The sequence below is a fragment of the Grammomys surdaster genome, unplaced genomic scaffold (assembly GCF_004785775.1).
Source record: "Grammomys surdaster isolate TR1022 unplaced genomic scaffold, NIH_TR_1.0 225, whole genome shotgun sequence".
Classification (NCBI taxonomy): Eukaryota; Metazoa; Chordata; class Mammalia; order Rodentia; family Muridae; genus Grammomys; species Grammomys surdaster.
Window position 1 is genome coordinate 2,242,948 of NW_021604670.1, and position 9,222 is coordinate 2,252,169.

A 9,222-nucleotide genomic window follows, 5' to 3' on the forward strand; every position below is an offset into this window, starting at 1 on the left:
GTTAATTGTATTATGTTTTTAGAGACGATCATTTGCCAACACATGTCTATTGTTTTTCTTATTCAATTTAAGTTAAGGCAGTAATGTTGGTAACACTTAGGGGTGCAGAGTCTGACATTACTAGGAGACACAGTCTCATGGCAAATTTCCTGTTCCTTTGCCTTTTACAATCTTTCTACCTCCAATTATGCAATCATCTCCAAGCTTTAGGTGCAGGAACTGTATTGTTGATATATCAGTTGAGATTGTTCTTCACAACTATGAATTATGATTAATTGTGGCTTTCTATAATGGTATTTGTATGTTGGAAACAAAAGTTTCCTAGTTGAGCAATAAGGCCTAAATTTATCTCAGATATAAAGACAAATATTTAGAGTGTATTAAGGATTATACTGTTTTAGTATAGTGGCAGCTGAAGGTTCTCCTCCAAGATCCACAACTTCACCAGCCCCACCTGCTCATGCACCTCAGTGTCTTTTTATCTACTTTTTTTTCCATCAAGAAGAATTTGTGCTGTCCAAGTGCTCCAGGACACATGGCCTTCCACTGGAGTGCACACAACATATTAAAAGATATACTCTTAGAGAAAACTATCCTCCCACTTCCCAGCAGCTGATAACCATCAACACCTCCTTGGCTAGGGAGAGGACTTTATACCCAAATGTCCTCTCCATCCTGGGATTTAGTCTTCCTTGGGGATGGACAGGTTTTGTGCATGCATGTTGTCAGAACTACTGTGAGTTCTTATATGGAATTTCCTTGATGTGTTCAGAAGGTGGTATTTCCTAGTAGTCATCAATCTCTACCAGCTTGAAGACTTGTTATACTCCCTAAACATGTGGTATAGGTTTTATGTTTGGTTTAGCAGTAAATATTCTGTAGAATATTCTGTATACACATTCAGCAGTTCTGAGTCCCTGTGTTAATCAACAACTACTGCAAATAGAAGCTCCTCTGATGAGGACTGAGAGATGTGTGGATCTGTGGTGGTTATAATGATAATTCTTATAGGAGTCATTTTAATACTATATCTATTTAGCAGAGGAATAGTACAAGGTTCCTTCCTAGTTTTGATTACTGATTTCCCAATTATAAATTCTATTTTTGATATCTTTATTTGGATTATATGTTCAGTTAAAGTTCCCACATAAATTTAGTCATTATATATTTTATTATTTTACAATAATCTTGTAATCAAAGAACAGAGCCCATATAACCTTAATTTAAAATTCATGCTAAAGATTTTTGCAACCAAATATATGTAAAATTTTTATAATCAATACATACAATGGAAATTAATATTTTATATCCCAGATTGTAAAGCTATTTTATCTACCTATGATATCATAATGTACTGATTATGTTATCATTTGTAATTGTTGTTCTATAGAGAGTATACATTTAAAAAATTCAATAATATCAAATTTTATTGTTGTTTATATAACAAAGTTATCTGAAAACAGCATTGTATGTTTACTCAAATTATGGTATATATAAACATATAATTTGACTTCTTTTCATCATTAATTTGTGATTGTTCATGCAATTCCCTTTGCTTCCAATTAATATTTTAAACCAACTGAATTTTTCCTCTTTATTTTGATGTCTTTATTTTCTTGCTATCACTTCACATAATTTTTTAAAGAAAAAAATCTTCGTATTTATCCTTTCTGAGTTTCCCACCGTGCACTCTAATCCCACTCATTTTCCCATGTCCTCGTATCTATCATTTGCTCTTCAATCTACCCCCAAAATAACACACACACAACACATACATACACACACACACACACACACACACACACACACACACACACACAGTATCTCATTGTGAAAACTGCAGTATCACAAAGCACTCTGTCCCACAGTATATCTCTCTGTTCACATATCTTCACTTGCAAACTTCAGTCATTGTTCTGGTTCAAGATCTCTGGATTCTGTGACTCCATCAACATTATATCCTCACTGGGCCTCCTCCTGTTGTTGTCCTGTGTCATGGACATTCTGCAGCTTTGGATTAGCAAGGCTGGCCTTTTCAAGAGTTCCAACTGATCACTTATGATACAGATTTTGGGGTAGAACAACTCAGAGCCCTGGATCTGGGCATGTGTGGTAGCTGACCTGGTCAGCCTACAGGCTCTCTCTTGTTTGTACCACCAGGGCAGCTCTCTAGCACTGCTTCAGCTAGATCATCCAATGCTGTCCTCAGGAGGAGACATGGTCAGCTCTCCTGCTCTTACGTCCTTGGGTTGGCTCACCTGCAGCCAGGCCTACCTGACTAGCTCTACTGTGCTGGCCTATAAAGGAATGGGGCCCACTCACCCAAGTGTTGAAGCCTGTGAGGGGCTGAACCAGATCTTCTGCTCTTGTATCTCTCAGGCTGGCTCAACTTTGCCTTTGTCAACAAGGCTAGCTCCACTATGTTGCCCAGGGGAGGTACTGGGTCTTCTTTCCCAAGTGCTGCAGCTGGTGAGGGGCATGGATAGCTCTCCTGAGCTCATGATCCTGTATGCAGTTTTCCCAAATGTAGGAGGCATCATCGCAACATCCCAGTCATGGGGTCAGCTCTCTCACATTCATACTCTTTGGGACTGTTCACCCATACCTGTGCCACCAGGGTAAGTACCGCTGTGCTGACCTGGACAAAGCTGCTCCTACCTGAGATGTCCCCATGTTCTCTAGTAATAATGTGAGCAACAGACATTGGCTCTGATCCTTGCTGCTGCATAGCCACAAACTCAGACATAACCTACAGAGGCACATCTGGCTGGGAATTCACCATGGCTCCAGGTAACAGTGCTAGCCACTATCAACAGGCCACTCCCGTCTACCTTCATTTCTCTAGTTCCTTCTATCTTCAGAACGCTCAAGCTGCTCTATTTGTCTTTCTTGCCCAGCTGTCTATCATCTCCTCACACAAAGTGGTGGTTGGTGCTGCAGGTTGGCCATATGGCTGGAGGGACCCTGGGTAACGTCCTCAGGCAAGGGAGTGTCTATGGTTGCCTATACCAAGTATAGGAGGACAGGTCTGTGGGTGGTGTAGAGGTCTACAGGTCCACGGGTCTCTGTTTCTCTTCCTCCTCCCATGCTGCACTGCGTGGTAATAAGCCTGTGGGCATCCTTCCCAGCCCACACCATGTGGCATGGCAGAACACTGTCATCCTGACTGGATTTGATTTGATTTGATTTGATTTGATTTGATTTGATTTGATTTGATTTGATGTGTCCTAGACATTAAACAGCTTTGGCCACCAAGTCAGGCATCAGTCTAGGATGAACAAAGAACTGCCATCTGCTCTGCCCATGACCAATATAAGAACAACACCACCAACAAGGTATCTCTTTGTCCATTGCCAGTGGGGACATCATGTTTTTAAACTATGTGAAAGGCTGATGTTTTATTCTAAGTTACTTATTCATTGGACAGTCTCTGACTTTTATTTGGAAAATTCAATCATTTCGTGTGGTTGATATATTTCACTTGTGTAGTTACTTGCAACATATTTTTTTTCTTCCAACTGTTATATTTTTCTGATTTGCCTTTTGTGGTACTTCCCAACTTTTTTTTTTATAGTGGTCTAGTTTAGAGTAACAAATACTTTAATATGAAAATGTTAAAATAGTTATTAAAAGTCTCTAGGAAAGAGAAAAGTGATGCAAAACAAGAATTGGAAGTGGTTAAAAGAGCAAAGGAGAACTCACTTGCTTACGACAGAAGGCAAGGCTATATGTTAGAGTTTCAGGTCTTTGGCTTCTGTGAGGATTTGTTGTCCTGTTTCAATATGAGCTACACCCCAGAACTGGTGCTAACAGACCATCGAAAGTGCAGAGTCCATTTCCTGGCCATAGCTATGAAATATTTTCCCCTAGATCCTATGTACTTCAAGTAGTTTAATTCTATAACCTTAAGAATTTCTTAAACAATTAAGAATTGTATGTCCTATACAGTTTTATGAAATTTAAATGAGAAAATTCAAGAAAAAATTATCTAGCAATGTACATTTACTGAGCGAATCTAACAATCTCTCACCTTTATTACTTTTCTTCCAACCTATTTACTTTCTTCTTATTGTCTGGCAATACTCCCAGCTCTGTAGAGCATACCCCACTAGAATCAGAACATAGATTTTTACTATGTGCCTTAGGCAGCAAAATGATGTGGAGAGCTGGAAATTTCCAAATGAATTCACTCTGCATTTGTAAGAAAACAAAACAAGTATAAAAAATAATGCTTGGAAAATAGATTTTCATGAAGTAGATATCTTTACCATATTTTTCTTGGCAGATTAGCATATTGTGGTTTCTTTAATCATTTCATTTGGACATTTATAATTAGAAGAATTAAGTGATTATTGTGTGCTTCCCAAACACAGTTAAATATCACAGTCTCCTGGGCAGGTTATCTAGAAATGCAAATTTCTGTACTGTACTTCATCAAGTCTTGCTTAGTTAAATAGATATATGAGGCCCATGAATCTGTTTTTAATTTCTCAATGGGTCACTGAGCCTTTGAACATTTAAGCAATTACTAAGTAAAATTTATATTTAATTGTCTGCATCTTTCTCTGAAACTATTATGCATAATATTCTCTCTTCATTTTTTAAACTATTTGAATGGACTATTCAGCCACTGTGAATTCAGGTTAATTTCATATAAGCAAATAATTGTGTAATCCAAGCATCAAATTTAAAGTCATTTGTGAAAATGTATTAGAATCTTTGAAATCAGTTGACCATATAGAATAAGCTTAACATCTGAAAGAGTTGATGTTTTGTTTAATTATTCTTATCAGATTTAATATAATCACATAAGCTTGTATAATACATTCATGGTAAATGCAATATATAAGGAACATCAAAATGTAAAAATTAAAAACTGTTCACATAGAAATACCTAGTCATCACTTGCTATATATGATTTCACTGCCAGAAGAACAAAAACAAGTCATTAAAAAACTCGGATCCAAATGTAATTGCCCTGGAGAACAATACACTTTTTCCAGTCTTTTGCATGCTGAAATGCAGTAATGTCTTTTGAAGGGAAAAGTGAGAATAGAAATTGCTTACATTCATTGTATGCAAAAATACAGAAAGGTAGGATAAGATAGATTATTTATGGGTAAATTTACATCCATTCCCTTTTGTTTTCATATTTAATGATTAAATATATGTAAAAATTTTTAAAGAACCCAATATAGAATCTAGGAGTAATGTTTCCAAGTGAATTTAATTATGCAATTCAACATGTATCAAATATGAGGATTTGGTTACAATTAACCATTCACTTGCATACATAAATAGAGCAGTCTGAGCTGAACTTAGGTGTAATTAAAGTCATGATATTATTGAATTATATCTTGTGTTTAGTTTAGGATATGAACTCACTACCTCTGTCCCTCCTCAGACATGTATCAAAGGCATTGAGAATGTATAGGAGGGAAAACAGCAGCTTTAAGCCAGAAGAATAATCATTAAAGAAGGAAAAATAAAGCCAACCTAATTGTTTGGAGAACTTGGACTAAAAGCATCGTTATTATTGTCCATCACTAAATGACTTAAATAAATGAATTGTTCAAAAGCATGCAGTGAACTCTCTTAAGGGTCTTGACTAAAATAGGAAGCAAATTCGCTGATTACGTTTCTCATCAGCCTGTTTATAAAGTGGGTACATACTCTGAGAATCCTTACAGGTGAGTTACTTTTAAAGATATGATTAGAAATATATTTTATGTTTCTTTGGAGCATTTTACTAGTGAAGTTACTCCTTTCAAGAATATAAAAGATGTTAATTATACAAAGACATGTGAACCTCCTTGAGTTTCATGAAATCTATGACATGAACAAGTACATCCCAGCATGGATTAGGACTCAGGAAAGCTACACATTTCTCTATATAACTTTCAAGCAGCTCTAACAAAGTCTCCTCCCAGCAATTTTCTGCTGGATGGATGAGATATATCCTAAATAATGGGGCATGGTGAAATTCCCTATGAACATGCTATATTTCATAGTTGTCTTAAGCCTTATAAGTTTTGTGATCTTCCTGAGCCTTAGATTCTAAGGCTTTCCTTCTCCTGGGAGGAACTGTATCAAGTCGGAAGGACTAGATGTACAACACACACATTCTGCATTCCATTTTAAGTGAAAAATAGAGCTCTGTAATACATTTATCTACCTGTTTAATTATACATATAGTTCTATAGGATTATTTTGTTTTAAAATAGAAACAAAAAAACGGTGAGCATAATGACACATAACCTGTCATTCTAGCATCACAGAGGTAGGGGGCAGGTGTGTGTGTGTGTGTGTGTGTGTGTGTGTGAGAGAGAGAGAGAGAGAGAGAGAGAGAGAGAGAGAGAGAGAGATTCGTATCTGTTTGAAAAGTAGGAAAAAGGGGTCAAATCATCCATAGTAAGAAGGAAGTAAATATGTATGACTCTGAACCACCCAAAAAGGACAACTGATTCATAAGAAGAAACAGATATAGGGGCCCAACACAGCTCTAAATTTAGACTAGTCTTAGCCTACAAAACATTTTTAAGGTAATAGATTTTTTTTTTTATTAGGAGAATCTGGAGGAAAAGATAATTCAGTATTTAGAAACTTCATACACATGTGTTCCTATTTAGCATCAATGTTTAATGTTAATATCTTATTTAATAGAGCCTTTTAAGATACTACTTGATTTAATTTTTCAACTGCACTCCATAAATGTGGGACTGCGTAAGAGTATCCTGGTTCATGGCTGGGCATGGGCCTGGAACCCCGAGACTCCAAGGGAGAAAACGAGCAGTCCAGTCTCCATAGACCTACATTGTTCAGTCACGTAGGGCATTACAACCCCTTTCAAAGGGCAAAGGTAGAGTGTGTGACAACAGGCCTCAGGCCCTAGAGATTTACATACAAATGAAGGCCAGAGGGTGGAGCAAATTAAGCATTCTCCCCAGACCCTCCCCCTTTCTCCCTCCCTATTTAACTGAGGTCTGCCCTGAGTTTCAGGGAGGTACATCCAGACCCATCCACCATCCGCCATGAAAATAAACCCTTTTGGAACCAATGACTTTCTCGTGTCATTGGGGCCTGCTGTCGCCAAAGCCTTAGACCTTTCTCCTGTATGTGGGACCCACCATGTGGAAAGCCCCCGAGACTCCGCTGCGGCCCCTATTTTCTATTTTTCCCACACATAAAATATTTATTTTTTGTTTTATGAAATCTAAAATATAAATTTGTTATCAATTCAAGTACTATCACAATGTAACTCTTTTAGTTCTTTGTATTTTTGCTCTGGTTATTTAACAGAGAGATATAGAGTGATGGGTGAGGTGAAAACAAGGAGGATAGGACTATGTGGGTTATTTCCCTTGATTGTCAAATATGCATAAGATCAAATTCACAACTTTAACCACACGTATGTGTGTACATGTATGTTTATTTGTGTCTGTATTTGCCTGCCTGTATGTGTGTGTGTGTGTGTATGTGTGTGTATAAAACCACCTGCATGCCTGAAATCCACATAGGCTGGAAGAAGGCATCAGATTCCCCCAAACTGGAATTACAGATAGTTGTAAGCCATCATACGATCTGAAACCTAGTCCTCTGAAAGAGTAGTCTGAATCCTTCTCCACTGGGATATCCTTCCTGCCCGAATTTTGACCATGTGTAAACATACATTCAGTGTCGTTAATTTCATTCACTTTGTTTGGCCAGTATTGCTACTTTCTAACCTCAGAACTCCATATTTTGCACCTGTAACATAATTCTCATTATTCCTTTCTCTGAATTCCCAGCAATCAGCATTTGTAATATTACCTTAAGAATGTTTACAATGTATGTCTGGCTTATTTTACTTGATAAAAATACCTAATTTCTATTAGGCCATTTATACAAGCTAGAGACTTCCTCTCTTGGTCAATAGAGCCTTCTTGGACCTCTCCCTAAAACCTGAATTTGTGTGTACTATAACTGTAACAAATTCTTTACTGGAATTTACAAGTCCTACACTGATACATCCTCACTTTTGCCACAATGATGATTCACCCCAAGGGAAAAATTCAGATGTTAATGTTCCTGAAATGAGACATTGTGGTAAGTATGTCATGTCAGGAAACTGTTTACTATACTTACGAGTAGAAAGTTTCAGACCTGGTGACCTTTTGGGGTATTTTCCTACATGAAAAAGTTGCTCACATTTCTTGGTAGCATTAATGTAAATTTAATTACTTGGTATGCCTGTGGTATAATTTTTCTTCCCTGTAAAGGTAGGTCAGCACATTAGAAAGGTTAAGAATCTCATTCTAATTGGAGCCACAAAATATCGTTAATTAAATCCCCACAGGAGCCCTGCTGGATTGAACTACATATATTGAACTCATAGAAGATTAAACAGTATAATCCTTTTTACTTCTCTGAAGGAGTAGAACATATTTTCTTTTTCAATTATGATCTTTAAAATACATAGTTACATCCTTTTTCTAGCTATTAGAGTCATAGGTTTATTTTTTTGCAGGAAACTGTTCCTTCAAATATCTATCCCACTAATAATGTTAATATTATTAATGATCCATGCTGTGCCCTTTACCCCAATAAGAGGTCCCATGGTTTAATTCTTATTTTTGTATTTCCAAGAACAACTCATACCAGGTTATCTTTCTATCCTTCATGTCCCTTTACAATGAATCCTTGCTACTATATAGTAAAAGGACTTAAGAGTCCCACAAGAGAAATTAAAGGGTCCAGTCTTGTTCCTTCTAGCAAAATTGTGCACATAATGTAGTATACCCATCTTCCCAAGTGTGCTTTGAAGCACTTTTACTGTAGGTAAATTCAAAGTATAATTTTACCTTTCTTTATAGTTACATTTGCCCTCTGGTGGTCTGTATGAAGTTCAGGCAATGTAGGATAGTTCTTTTATTTATGGGGTTTTCCTGGGAAAGAAATTTGTCAATAACTTTCCTATTGGATTTTTTTTTATTGTAAAGGATAAAGCAGTGTTTCCTAGAGCATTCTACTAGTATTTCTTCCTGCTTGTGAAATGGAAACAACCAGGATTACTTGACCAGATCAAAAGGCCTTTGAAAAGACTCTTTCAAATTTGGTCATAGTCCTGTCTGTGGGCTCAGAACCAACTAAAATGTAATGCACAAATTTTTTTTGTTTGCTTGCTTTTCTTTTATAATGCAAAAATGTATATTGGGTGAAATTGTTTGTCTTTCTGTCAGAATC

At 36.8% G+C, this 9,222-nt stretch overlaps 1 non-coding gene across 1 annotated transcript; it reads right to left on the bottom strand.

The window, feature by feature from the left end:
- Positions 1-3,218: 3,218 nt before the first annotated feature.
- On the bottom strand, positions 3,219-3,363 carry LOC114626023. Its single transcript, XR_003712166.1, has one exon. It is a non-coding gene; the product is annotated as a small nucleolar RNA SNORA48 (small nucleolar RNA).
- Positions 3,364-9,222: the final 5,859 nt, after the last annotated feature.